General features: G+C 41.2%; 1 protein-coding gene across 2 annotated transcripts in view; it reads right to left on the minus strand.

The window, feature by feature from the left end:
- Nucleotides 1-14,042, minus strand: part of galnt14 (UDP-N-acetyl-alpha-D-galactosamine:polypeptide N-acetylgalactosaminyltransferase 14 (GalNAc-T14)) — a 194,949-nt gene that overhangs the window by 163,710 nt on the left and 17,197 nt on the right. The window lies entirely within an intron of this gene.

Here is a 14,042-nt window from a genome sequence, read left to right on the forward strand (position 1 = left end):
CATTCGGGTTTTAGAGGCATTCTTTGGACATGTATACAGCACATTAGGAATATGCGTCTCAATCGGGGGTTTTTACCTCAGGCTTATGGTTAGCTCTGTGCGTTGCTACGATTGCTGTACACAAACCAACCAGCCAACAGTTTGCGAGGCTGCAGACCCGATAAGAAGGACAAACACAGCTACTTTTAAACGTTATCGAAGACTTGGATATCAACAGGTTTTTGGATATGCGCACACATCTCTACGCCGACCTTCTCAAGAAGCTGGTTGAAGGAATGAAAGAGGGACGCTGTGTTCGCACGGTCCAACAAGTCCGCCACCGTTGGTAAACTTTGAAAAAAATCCTATTTTGCACGGCTGCATGTAAACAGGAATATTAGTGGAATATTCACTTTCATTAGCCGTGTAAACAGCTTAGTCGGAATATGGTCTTTTTTTCGGAATTAGGGCAAAAAACGGAATATTATGTGCATGTAAACGTAGTCACTGACATAACTAAAACAAATAAATATATAAAAAGAACAAGAAGGAGAGAGTAGGTAGAATAAACAAACATCTCTGTGTGTGTCTCTCGTCTATATACGTCTACTGTATATAGGGGTAATAATTTGTATAACACTTATCTGCACAATAAGACAATATGTTGCTATCTTTTTGTCAATACATCTAATTATCCAGCTGTTGCGGATCCAATTCATCAGTCTGTCAGCCATCCAATAAACCAATCATCCACAGTACTGTATCAATTAATCAGAGTCCGTTTACTGCACGTTGGCATTAGTCCAGAGAGTTAACCTATGAAACATCTCAGAGCAGAGTATGTTTCAGCTTTTGTTGACTGACATTTGTAACGGGTGTGTGTGTGTGTGTGTGTGTGTGTGTGTGTGTGTGTGTGTGTGTGTGTGTGTGTGTGTCTGTCTCTCTTTAAAATAATCTGGAGAGCTTTTAGAGGTCATTTTACTAAAAGAAGATTCAGAGGGTTTTTTTTAACTTGCTGCTCTTTTGGTATTTAACAAGATGAATGTTGGACTTCAGCCTTTTATCGTATTTGTTCTCTCCGTTTTGTGGCTAAAAGCTGCTTTTGCTGTACTGATCTGTGCTGGAGGCTTTACGTTGGTGTGTGCTTTAAAGGCCCAATTCTTTATTTTCTGATCATATAAATGTCACCAAAAAAAACGCATATATAAAACTGCAGAAGAGTACCATTATTCAGATTATAGAGGTCTAATTTCCTCCTGTGTTGACAGACATTAAAGGTGTAAACAAATCCCCTACAACCCAGTCTCACGGCAGTTCATGAAATGGTCACGTTATTTAATCTATTGATTCGTTTACACGGACACGTTAATGATGTTTATTTCGTGGCGGTCAGCACGTATTTTAAACTAATGTATGTCAATGGGAAGCATCTTTCGTGATCACAGCACGACTACGGTAGCGAGTAGTATGAAATGCCGAAAATCTGCGTAGGGAGGTTGGTTGGGGTGGTGGATGGGTCAAACAACACAGGACTTCCACCCCGGAGATCGGGGATCGTGTCCCGTGTGTGACGTTAACTTTCCCCGTTGTTCTTTTCCTAAACTCAACCGTCGCGTTGTTGTCCCGCGTCCCCCAGAGACCGCGGCTGGTGTCCCGGCGTGTGACGTTAACGTTCCCCGTTCTTCTTTTCCTAAACCCAACCTATATAACGTATAGATGCTTCCCATTACGTGCTGACCACCACGAAATAAACGAGATTAACATGTCCGTGTACACAAATCAATAGATTAAAAATAACGTGACCATTTCACAAACTGCTGTGAGACTGTGTTGTCCCCTAATAACATCTGAAAATGTGTATAACTCAATAATCAGTTAAATCAATCGGTTCCAAACCCATGTCTTTAATTTTGCTGTTTTTATTTGGATTACAAATTATGTTTGTGTCTGTTGTTGCACCGCTGCTCTTACTATAGGCTTGTGTTGAGGGTTGCCAAAGTTACCCAGTCAATACATGAATCATTCAGTCAGCCAATTAATCACTCAGTTATCAGTCTTCCAACCTAATAAGTAGCTGGCGTGCTTGGTGATTATGCAACAGTCTGATAGTGTAGTACTGTGTAGAAACATCCGGATCAAGTACTCAGCATACTGGTGGTTCTGCAAGTTGTAGCGTATCCATTAGAAACTACATATAGGTTAACATACTGCTGAGCATTTTTCAAAACTCAAGTTGTTTTCACACCTGTAGTCTGGCTCATTTGGCCCAAACCAAATAAAAAATAATGTATGTGGTGGTCCGTTTTAAGTTTATTCTCATGGATCATGCTTAGGAAATCACTGCCTCGACACTTCCCCACAATCAGCAGATGGATTCAGCAGTTAGCTTGGGCACCAGCCTAAAAAAACCCAACCAAATGGGATAACGCACCAGAGTCAGTTTGAACTACAGCAAACTGGTTCAGTTTAAAACCCTAACATAAGATTTTAGATTCATGTTTTGCATTCAAGACAACTACTTGTTTTAGCTATTTCTGTTAGTATAAAAACAAACTTTAAACATGTGTGCGATACAGAAGGTAATCCATCTTACCTTTAGCTTGTTGTCACTTAGTGGTAATGAATGTGCATTCAATTCATTTTGACATGTGAGAATGAATAACTGTCTGCTGAACTGCATTCAAGGTTTTCACTGATGACAAATACTGAGCACACGTGGATGTTGGGAATGTTGTGAAAAGACTGTTAGTTTCTTGCTTTTAAAATGTTTTTGCAGCCGCTCCCTCTCAGATGTCAGGGTGTCCTTGGACACATCAATACAGGAAGACTCCACTGCAGTACCACACAACAAACACTTAACTCTGACAAAATAAAATTGACTAAATGTTCACTGTGATGAATTTCTGAGCTCAGTCTTGATTTTCTTGCTACCGTATATAAATGGAAATGAATATGACTGCCTGGAAGGTAGGAGATCAACCTTAAAACCTACCGGATGCTTTGGATAATAGGCTGCAATAATGTAAAAAAAAGAAAATGCAATCTGTAGTTAATGAGCTACAGCATGCAAAAGCAGCTGTATGGCCCTTTAATATGCCAATGAGAGGCCAAGTTCTCAGTGTGAGCCACAGTGAAAGATAGGCATAAGTAATAACTTTCATGTTATTCTGCAGAAGTACCAAAGTAGAAGTACCCCCACTTCCCTCGAAAATACAAACGCTATAAAATAAGATGTAAAAATGTTAATGTAGCACATAAATTCTGTTCAGCTCCGAACAGCTGGCGGAGGAAAACACAAGGTGGCAACGACTTCTAAACTACAGCTGCACTTTGAGTCTGTCGGAGCTCTGTTGTGAGTGTCGTTTAAAAGAGAGTGTGTATCATTTATGAGACAGTACAGATGCCTGTGTGCAGGAAGTGTGTGTAGTTTGTGTGTTTGAACGACTGTGGGAGCCTTTATGAGTGAGTGTGTGTGTGTGTGTGTGTGTGTGTGTGTGTTTTAGTTGATAGAGTGTGTGTTTCGGTGTGTGTTTGTGTAATGCATAAGAGGGAGAGGATGTGTCTTTGAGGGCGAGAGACATACATAATGTACATTATCATTCTCCCTCTCTTTTGCCCCATCATAAACATAACACGGGAGTTTCAGCAAAACCCCAGAGGCCATATTTCTCCGCAACGACCACACAGACTGGCACATAGTGGAGATGGATGCACGCACGCACACACACGCACACACACGCACACACACACACACACACACACACACACACACACACACACACAGCGCTGATGGTGTGTGTAACAGAACAACATTTACGGTGGAGCAGTAGTCTGATGGAGGGATGCTGAAAACGACCGACACTCCTCATCTTCTTCATCTCTCGTCCACCTCCTCCTTTTCTCCTCATTATTCAGCCATACGACTTGCTGATGCGACACATTGTCTAAATCGGGCCATTAGAGGGCTGCGAGTCAGACTGTGTGTGTGTGTGTGTGTGTGTGTGTGTGTGTGTGTTAACTTTGTTGCTAGTTCTTCCCATGGTGGCTGTAACAAAGAAGCATTAAGAACGACAGGGATAGATAGATAGATAGATAGATAGATGAAAGGGAGTGAGAAGGAGAACAGAGGAAAGGGGAGAGAGAGAGAGAAAGGGGGGAAGAAGAGGAGGAGGAAAGAGAGCAAAGGAAAGGAGGGATACAAGTAAAAAATCTGATGGAGAGAAATGGAGAAAATAAAGCGAAAGAAGGCCAGAGGAGGAAATAGAGGGATGAGTGGAACGAGGAAGAGGAGTGTATAAAAGGAGGAGACAGAATAAGAGATGAAGGGAGAAGTAGGATGAAAGATAGAAAAAAGGAAGACAATAGAAAAACCTTTGTGAATAGGAGAGAAGAGTCAGAAGGGAAAAAAAAGTGGGAAAGAAGTGAAAGGGTAAGGGGAGAAGGGAAGAAGAGAAGGTGAAAATGGGATAGAGAGATAAGGAGGGTATGGGAAAAAGGGACAATAAAGAAGAAACTGGATGGAAAGAAGGGAGGAAAGGAGAGGACAACGTTTATAGGAGTAAAGTAAAGATGGAGAGGAGGAGAAAGGAGAAGAGAAGCAAGAAGACGCGAGGAAGAGGAGGACAAGAAAGGAAAAGAGAGGAGAAACAAAGTGGATAAAGAAAGAGGAGTGTAGTGGAGACATGACGTAAGAAACGAGACAACAAGGGTGGGGTGCGCTTAAGCTTGTCTGAGTTTTACACACACACACACACACACACACACACACACACACACACCTGCGGCCTTCTTGCCTCTCTGTAAGATTTGTTAGTGTCTCGTCTCGCTAAGAGCTCAGGAAAGGCTGCGTTCAAGGTCCTCTGGACTTTATCCTATTTACAAGACACACCGAAACACCAACACACACACACACACACACACACACACACAGCTTGTCTTCCTAATGCACCATGGCATCCTCTCAATGCCTTTCACGGCCTCTTACATGAACACAGACATTCAATTAACGAACCTGAGACACGAAGTGCTGGACAAACAGAGAGTGTGTGTGTGTGTGTGTGTGTGTGTGTGTGTGTGTGTGTGTGTGTGTGTGTGTGCCAAGCCACCAGCGAACCTATTAATTCATCCAGACGAGACAGACTGATACATTTAGAATCATAATGAGAAAGCTGAGGCACACACACACACACACACACACACACACACACACACACACACACAGACACACAGACACACACGTAAAGAGAGGGAAACAGAGAGAGGTATGAAGGACAGAATACTGTGTATTAAAACCTACAGGTCTTGTAACAGGTAGGCCAACTGCTGTTATTATAAGTATAAGTACTACACAAAAAGATAATACTCAACAAGGTTAATGTTTTGCAATTGATATTGATATGTTCTGACAACAAATTTCCATGTGTAATCAAACTAATAGTATGTTGTTCATTAACTTATGTCACTAATTTCTTTTTCCAGACTTTTTGTCATGAAAAATATACTTCCAGTTAAAGCTAAACGTGTGTTCAAACCAAAAAAATTCAATGGAGAGACGCAAGTGGACGTTTGTTTTGTGTTGTTGAGAAAGAGGCTATCGCTGTCTAAAAAAGGATTGTAACAAATAAATAGACGCAAATGGATGTGAATTTGTCCTGCAAGTTAAGTTGAAAACATTTCAAATTTGTTTTGTGTCGTTGAGAAAGAGGCTATCGCCGCATAATACCAAAGTATTGGAACAAGAAAATAGAAAGACTAACTACAGCTAATGCAAAAACAGTCCAGCATTTGCACAAAAATCCAAAGGCCAAAAATCAGCTCTCGGTTCTGTCTTTATACACCTTTAGAATTTCTGTTGTTTGAATGACAAAGCAACATGTAGAAAGGTAAACACAGAGCGGCTGAACAAGTATGGATAGGTTGTCCTCTCTGCTTCAAACTCCTTCCACCCAGAATCCCTAGCTGCCACACACACACGCACGCATATAAATATGATAAATAATCATCAGTAATGTGGATATAATGACTAAGTGGGTAAAGGCAAATAATAGAACAGTTACAACAGTCTGGTAAGTTCAGAAAATGACATGACACATTACTACTGTAATGAGGCCTTTAAAACCAGGAAAAGACAACACTTATACCATATTACAATATTACGATATCCAAAATCTAAGACGATATCTAGTCTCATATCACGATATCGATATAATATCGATATATTGCCCAGCTCTAGCTCCAAGGCACTTAAAGTGCTCATATTATGCTTTTTGGCTTTTTCCCTTTCCTTTATTGTGTTATATATCTTTTTTGTGCACGTTATAGGTTTACAAAGTGAAAAAGCCCAAAGTCCACCCCAAAGGGACTTACCATCTCCAACAGAAAACACTGTTCACAAACTGCTCCAAACAGCTCTATTGTAGTCCAGCCTTTACTTCAGAGACAAACGTGGTCACTTTGTAACACACGTTATAATGATCACCTAGCTGCTAGCGTGGCACGCCCTCATACTCTGCTTCTGACTGGCTAGTAGTCCTTACCTAGGTACTGCGCATGTGCGACTCCCAACAAAGATGGAACAGAAGTGAGATGTCTCACTCTGTAGCTAAAACAGAGAGCTCAACACCCTGAAATGAGTCATCTAAAATGTGGGCGTCAATGCAGACTAGTGTGCAAATGTCTCCACATCTGGTGCGGTTATTATAATATCTTTATATTTGTGCCTCTCTGTATGTTTTGGGTGCTGGCTGGTAGTCATGGTTTATTCTTTGTGTGTGTGCGTGTTTTAGTGTGTAACAGCCTGACAAAGAAAATTGAAGATACAGTGAGAGAACAGTGTGTAGTTTTAGAAAAACACATTTCAAATTAAGTTGTTGATTTACTGCTACTGTTATTTCTGATAAACCACATACCACTCTCTGTCTCTTAACCTTAATATGTGACCCAGTCAGATGATGAATTACCCATTATAACCAAGGCATAAATCATGTATGGTATGTGTGTGTGTCTCTGTGTGTGTGTGTGTGTGTGTGTGTGTGTGTGTGTGTGTGTGTGTGTGTGTGTGTGTTCTTTATTATTCGCTGTTCATGTAACACCATATGAGCAATGACCTCTCACTCTCTCTCTCTCACACTCTCACACACACACACACACACACACACAACGCGTCAACCCCTCTATTATATTGTGATGTATCACCTCTGCAACAACTGTAATAAAGCGGCAAAACAAGGGATCTCTCTAATATTTTAGATTTCTTCTTACGTGCTTTTTCAGAGGCAGATTAAACGCAGAGTTGGCAGTTATCAGTGGTATTATTACGTAGGTAAATCCTTCATCTCCAATTTCAAAATTATCTGGTTCAGGTTACAGAGGTGGGGTTAGGGTAGAAAGAAAAGAAAAGAAGAAAAATGTCCCTCCTTTTGTAAGTGCTTCTTAGTTTTTCTTTTTTCTTCCTTCAGTTAATGTGGCTGCCGTTTTAAAAAAAGAGATTTAGATCGCAAGAGTACCTTCTACCTGAATAATGCTCAAATACAATAAAGTAAATAAATAAAGGTAGAATAGAACAACATTGGGAAAATGGTAAATATTGTTTTTTTCTGATTTTTGGTCATGCAAAAGAGGCAAAAAGAAGTAGAAAACCTCTGCAGCAATAAGACAAACTTATGAATATGAGCTTTCAGTTCCAGATTAGGCATAAACAAAAACAGACGAGACAAGCATCCAGATGACAGATTATACAAGGTAAAAAATAAAAAAAAAAGAAATCCATGTTTAAAAAAAGACACATTTTCTTTTTTAAATTACTCACGACAACACGGACCTGATTTACATATCCTTTTCTAATCCTGTTATCTCAACTTTGCCAATTAGTTTTTGTGTCACAAAGAGGTATCAAACTTCTGTTATCTTCAGGCCACGACTAACAATCTCGTTATCCTGTGAAACTGAAAACCTTTGTCAGATCGAGACTTTAGATCTTGGGATCGACATCAGAGCGGCTCGGGGTGGCGTTGCCCTTTATAGTCCGGCTCATTGAAGAGAAACCAAAGCAGTGGAGATGCAGTCGGAGGAAGCGATTGATCAACGCTTCACATTCTGCTTTAATCAGGGTGGAACTGCACCGAGCATTTCTATTAGAGATCACATTCAAAGGTGCCTTCAACTGACAGCTTTTATGTTTTGCTGTTTTGAGATTATGAGATGACTTAACCTTGATCTTGAGGAAATAAGAGTAGGATATATTTTAGTAATGATAATTAGTAAAAATGTATGCAGACAGGGAGTTCAAGGGTAGACACGTATGAAAACAAGTTCACTCCTCAAACCTAATGTCCGTTCCTCATAACGTTTTTTAAAGAACTCAACTATATTTTTAGTTTGTTTGTTTTAAGTTGTTTTACATGGACCATAATGCCGAGAGGCCAGTTGTTGTTAGCGGGCTCTGTTTTAGCATTTATACTGACTGTTAACCGAGCCCTGCAACCCCCTGAATTCAATTCAACTTTATTGTCATTGACACACTGTGCAGGCACATATGCAACAAAATGTAGGTTGTCACGCTCCAACAAACAGTGCACATGCACAGCAAGATTAAAAGACATATTTCAACAACATAGACATTATTTACAGGTTCAGATGATAGACATAGTAGTATGCAATGGCATAGTAAAAACAGGATGTATGTGCAAATAGCATGTTTAAAGTGCAATGGAGTAGTGTTAAAGTGCTTGTGCAAATGACATAACAGAGTGTAGTACCAGGAGGAGCGGGGGGCTAAGTAAAGTTTAGCGGGTGGCCTGGTTCAGAACGGTGACTGCTTGGGGAAAGAAACGGTTTCTGAGCCTGATAGTTTGGGCTTTGAGGCTCCTATAGCGCCTTCCAGAGGGGAGGAGGAAGAACATGCTGTGGTTAGGGTGGGAGGTTTCTCTACTGATGCTGAGACCTCTGTGCAGGCAATTTTTGGCGCACCATGAAGTGAGATTTCATCCCTGTAGGCTGTCTCATTGTTGTTGGTGATTTGGCATACAACTGTGGTGTCATCCGCAAACTTTATTATAGAGTTAGATTGATGAAAAGTCGTGGGTGAAGAGAGAGTAGAGAAGGGGGCTCAGAACACAGCCTTGAGGGGCATCAGTGCCAAGGATCAGGGTGGAGGAGGTGAGGTTGCCTAGTCTGACAGACTGGGGTCTATTAGTCAGGAAGTCTTGGATCCAGTTGCTAAGGGACGGTTACAGTCCAAGCGAGAGGAGTTTGTAGATTAACTTGGAGGGGATAGTGGTATTAAAGGCAGAGCTTTAATCTACAAACAACATCCGGATATATGTGTTTTTGTGTTCCAGGTGGGACAGAGGGAAATGCAGAGTAGTGGGAAGAAAACATGTTCCCTATGCACACAGGTGCATATTATTAAGTTTCCCAACTGAAGCCTGTTTAATGGCAAAATTACAGGAGACATCCCTTAACCTCCCAAAATTTCTGGATGCAAGTTGAATGGAGGATTATCTTTCAGTTTTCTTTTTTACCATGATTAACACACCTTTGTCCCAAACAACTCTGGCACTAAAACCATTTAGTTATTTGTAAATGCATTTCTGTGTTTACAAAATATTAGCAAAGCAAATTTTCTTTTAATATTTTAAATGTTCTATCTTTTACATCCACATTTACATCAGCTTTCAGTCTACTGATTTTAGTCTTAGGCTGTACTTCCACCAGATCAGGTGTGGCGGCGATTAGTGCAGGTGTGTGGCAGCGGTGTAGGAGTGACACTTCTTAAATGGCCCATTTGTGTCTCCATTGTGTTTTGTCTCATCGCCGGTAGGTGCGGTGATTGGCCACAGCATTGTGACTTCGGGTTGCGTTTCACCGAAAGTTGATTGTTTTCTTTCGGCATCCTCTGTGGTCTCCAACGTCGCAGCCAAAACGCCATACCCACATTCAAATCAATGGGAGGACCGGCGTTTTCGCCTCCACGCCTGATTTGGTGAGAATGCAGCCTTAGTGTATTTCTTATTCTTCCATGACTTTTGCTGTCAACGGGAAAACATACTTCTGCAAAGATTCTAACTTAGAGAAAGGTGCTATGGGTAATTGTAGGAGCTCACAGAGGAGCAAATGTCAATGCATTGTGCGGCCCAATGTGTCAAACAAGCTGATTGGGTGACACCTGTCGAAAGGCATTAACATGATACCCAAAATTTGCATCAGATTAAGTTAATAAAAGTAAATATAAGATAAGCATAAAAAAGCAGCATTGTGAACATTTCTAAACTTCATCTATGAATGTTCACTTACGTTAAGACAATAAGGCTCAAAACCTTTCTTAATAGCACTACTAAAAAAAAATTAGTTTTTTTAATTAAAAAAATAAAAACCAACCAGATGATTTTCTCTGCAGGTACTCGTTAGAATGACTGAACACAACAGAACAAAAAAAAAAGTATCCTGTGCTTGAACTCATCATTGGTCGTCTGAGATTAAAAACAAAGCCGTGATTACCTCAAGAACACTGAATAAACTTTTTTTCTTATCTTTCTCTCAACGTTCCTCCTCCTCCTCTTCCCTCCATCCTCATTTCCAGTCCTTACGTCCTTCCTCATCTGCCCCCCTTTCTACCCACATCACTTGTTTTCCTCGGTTGTTCTACACTGCCTTACTCCTCGGCTATCCCCTTATATATTTTCACCTCCTCATCTCCCCTTTCTCATGTGTGAAGTGGTTGCTGTTTGTTTGAAGTCAGGGCTTATGGAGCTCAGGTGTGGAGAGAGCACTGCTACGTCAATACCCCACACACACACACACACACACACACACACACCTTCTCTTTCTACCTCTCTTCTCCCTTCAACACTGGCTCACACACAAGCACAGGGGAGAACACACACACACCTTAGTCATCAATTAAGGGAGTGTATAGATCTCTCCCTGCAGCAGTGGTGCTTGTTTAGTTTCTACATTGTTTTCTGTTCCAGCTCATACATCTGTCTATGACACACAGACACACAAATACACACACCAAACCAACTAAACACACAGACACACTTGCACACTGCTACACAATTATCTTTTTTCCCCGAGCGAAGGATGCTTCCCGAGGAAATCATCGGAGGAGAGAGGCAACGAGCAAATGTGTTTTTAGAGAGATGAGACGTCCTTTCCTCTGAAGCGTCACATGAATCCGTCAGCTGTTTGGGCGGAGTTAGCAACTCCTTCAGCTGTATGACTTCCAGGAAGGCTGCTCTCGTGTATCCTCGCCTATAGCTCCTCGATGATCCCTCCTCGGTCCTCGGGGCAGAACTAAGAGCTTTGAGACGGCCTTCACCGAGGAGGGACAGAACAACTTCTGGTTCAGCCGAGGACCGAGGAGTCGAGGAGCTATCAGATAAGGGTTATGAGATTCAGCCCATGCCGCTGCTTTTTAATTTATTATTGGTCTGATTTGACTGACTTTCACAGTTCTTAAAGTTGTGTATAAATCAAACACAACTGTACTGAAGGAGCATTTAGCTCCTGATAAGTTTCGGTTCCTGAGAGTCCTGGGAATTAAACTTTAAACAAGTGCAAACATAAATATGCATCCTCAAAAAAGCACACACACAGATATCGTAATCTCATAGCAGAGACAAAGAACTCTCCACTGAACCTGAAATCTAACACTGGTGCAATGAATCATGGGAGCACAGGGACATGAGTGGAAGTGGACTGAGAGATGTTGGGTGGTACGTAGCCTGTGTGTGTTTTATCTCTATATCTATATAGATGAGGTCAAAAGGTTGACAAAGAAATATTTTCTACGTTAAAGCATTATTGCACGCAGACAATGTGCAAATAAGTAGGCCTGTCGTGATAGTCAATAGATCAATTAATCGCACGATAAAAAAAAATGACTTCAATAATTTTTCCGGTCGCGATAATTTCCATTTGCATGCTTGTTTGTTTTCCTTGTCTCTCTCTCTCTCTCTACCAAAGAGACTGGAGGACCACTCTCGGTTCCTTAGCATAACGAGGAGTGAACCCTCTTGTCCGTCGCATGGTCTTTGTGGGGGCGGGACTCCTGGCAGAGAGTGAGAGAGACAGAGAACTGCTAGTTGAGAGTTGGAGCAGGGTTTCCCGCAGCACTTTGCAGTTAAGGCGGCGTAAAAAAGAAAAAGTAGATGAGCGATATCCGCCGTGTTCTCGGTATCCTGTTTTCTCCCTTTCATTCCAAACCACGCAGTTGACAACCTGCAGGTGGAGGCGGTAGAGACAGGCCTGGACATACACGCCGCTGTGGACTTGTCAGTCTCGCAAGCGGTTTCAGGAAAGTGGCTGCATGTGTCGACAACGCACAGAACATCATCACCGGTACAAGCCTACAGCTGTCTGCGGACACGGAGTGCGGAAAGTGTGTCAGAGTTGCGCCACTGTTGGCCATTCGTCTGTGTGTGTGTGTGTGTGTGTGTGTGTGTGTGTGTGTGTGTGTGTGTGTGTGTGTGTGTGTGTGTGTGTGTGTGTGTGTGTCGGCCCGCCCCCAGCGAAGCTCCGACCTGCAGAGGAGCAGAAGAAAGTTGCTGCACCTTCGCCAAAATGAAGACTGAAAAACTATTTTGGTACAAACATTTACTCGCCATGTGGCATATGAACATATATGTGTCACAAACGGCAATTCCACAACTGTACAACAGCTTGAAAGACGATATACTAAAGGAGATCAAAGACATATTGTGGCTATTTAAAATGTCTTCCAGTTCCAGTGTTAAATATTCTTTAGAAATAAAAGTTTATTGATCTTTGAAAAGGTTTACCTGCATTATTATGCCATTATCATTATATTAGATGAAAATGGTCTCGGAACAACAATATTATCGTTTATTGCAATCATTTCTGGGACAATTTATCGTCCAGCAAAATTTGTTATCGTGACAGGCCTACAAATAAGTCAAATAAAAAGATGTCCTGAACACACACACACACACACACACACACACACACATTTCCAGTCAAACCTTAACGAATTACAGCTGCACAATTAATTGCAATTTAATGAAATCGCAATGGATTAGTGCAATATCCAGATCGCAGGGGTTGCAATATTTGTTAAAAGGCTAAATATGTGACAAAATACCATTCTGAATGGTGGTGCTACAGAGATGTCCTGGCCTACGTATTCTACTGACAGAAAATCTTTGTTTGGGACAGATCCTCGCCAAAAATCACACCATGATCATTCAATATATTTGTCAATGAAAAGGACAATAATGATGCAAAAATGATCATTCCCTCCATTATTGTGAATCATATCGCAATTGCAATATCAGTCAAAATAATCGCAATTAGATGGTTTTTTTTTAAAGATATTTTCCTCAAACCGTAAAGCAAGGCACTGAATCTGCACTGGCTGCAGGTTGTGGTTGCTCTGTAGCTGAGCCCGACCTCTGACCCCCTCGTGTGGAGGGGGCACAGCAGAGACGAGGCAGAGTTTCCCCACAGGGATCAAGAGAGGATCACATTGCATATTCATGGTAGAGCAAAGAGCCGGGGATAAAAGCCTCCTCCATTAAGTATACGGAGAGAGAGAAAGGGAGAGCAGTCGAGAGAGGAGGAGATAAACAGAGAGTGTTTGTAGGTGTTCACATCAAAAATGATCCTTGAATATAAAAGTATTTTTCTTTGCAATTCTGCAAGATTTTTTGTCGCTGCTCAACTGAGCTCAGAACTTTAGAGAAAAAGAACCAAGGCCATTCGTCTGTGTGTGTGTGTGTGTGTGTGTGTGTGTGTGTGTGTGTGTGTGAGGAAATGCATAAGTATGAGGTGACAGATGGGTGTAATTTAAACGTTAACCTTGTACGGAGTACATTTTACCCTTCACAGACATGAGACGCCTCAGAATAAGAAACTGATGCAAGAAATACACAGTAAAGTACTATCTTTGACACTATTGAAATACTGAGATGCTGTTATAAACTACTGATATACTGTCAGTTAGTAGTTACAATGTACAAACAGTGTTATCTTCTGAAACAATGTAGTATATATTACTGAAACATTATATAATATATGCGTGTATATATATATATATATATATA

Source organism: Sander lucioperca, chromosome 19 (genome assembly GCF_008315115.2).
Source record: "Sander lucioperca isolate FBNREF2018 chromosome 19, SLUC_FBN_1.2, whole genome shotgun sequence".
NCBI classification, from domain to species: Eukaryota; Metazoa; Chordata; class Actinopteri; order Perciformes; family Percidae; genus Sander; species Sander lucioperca.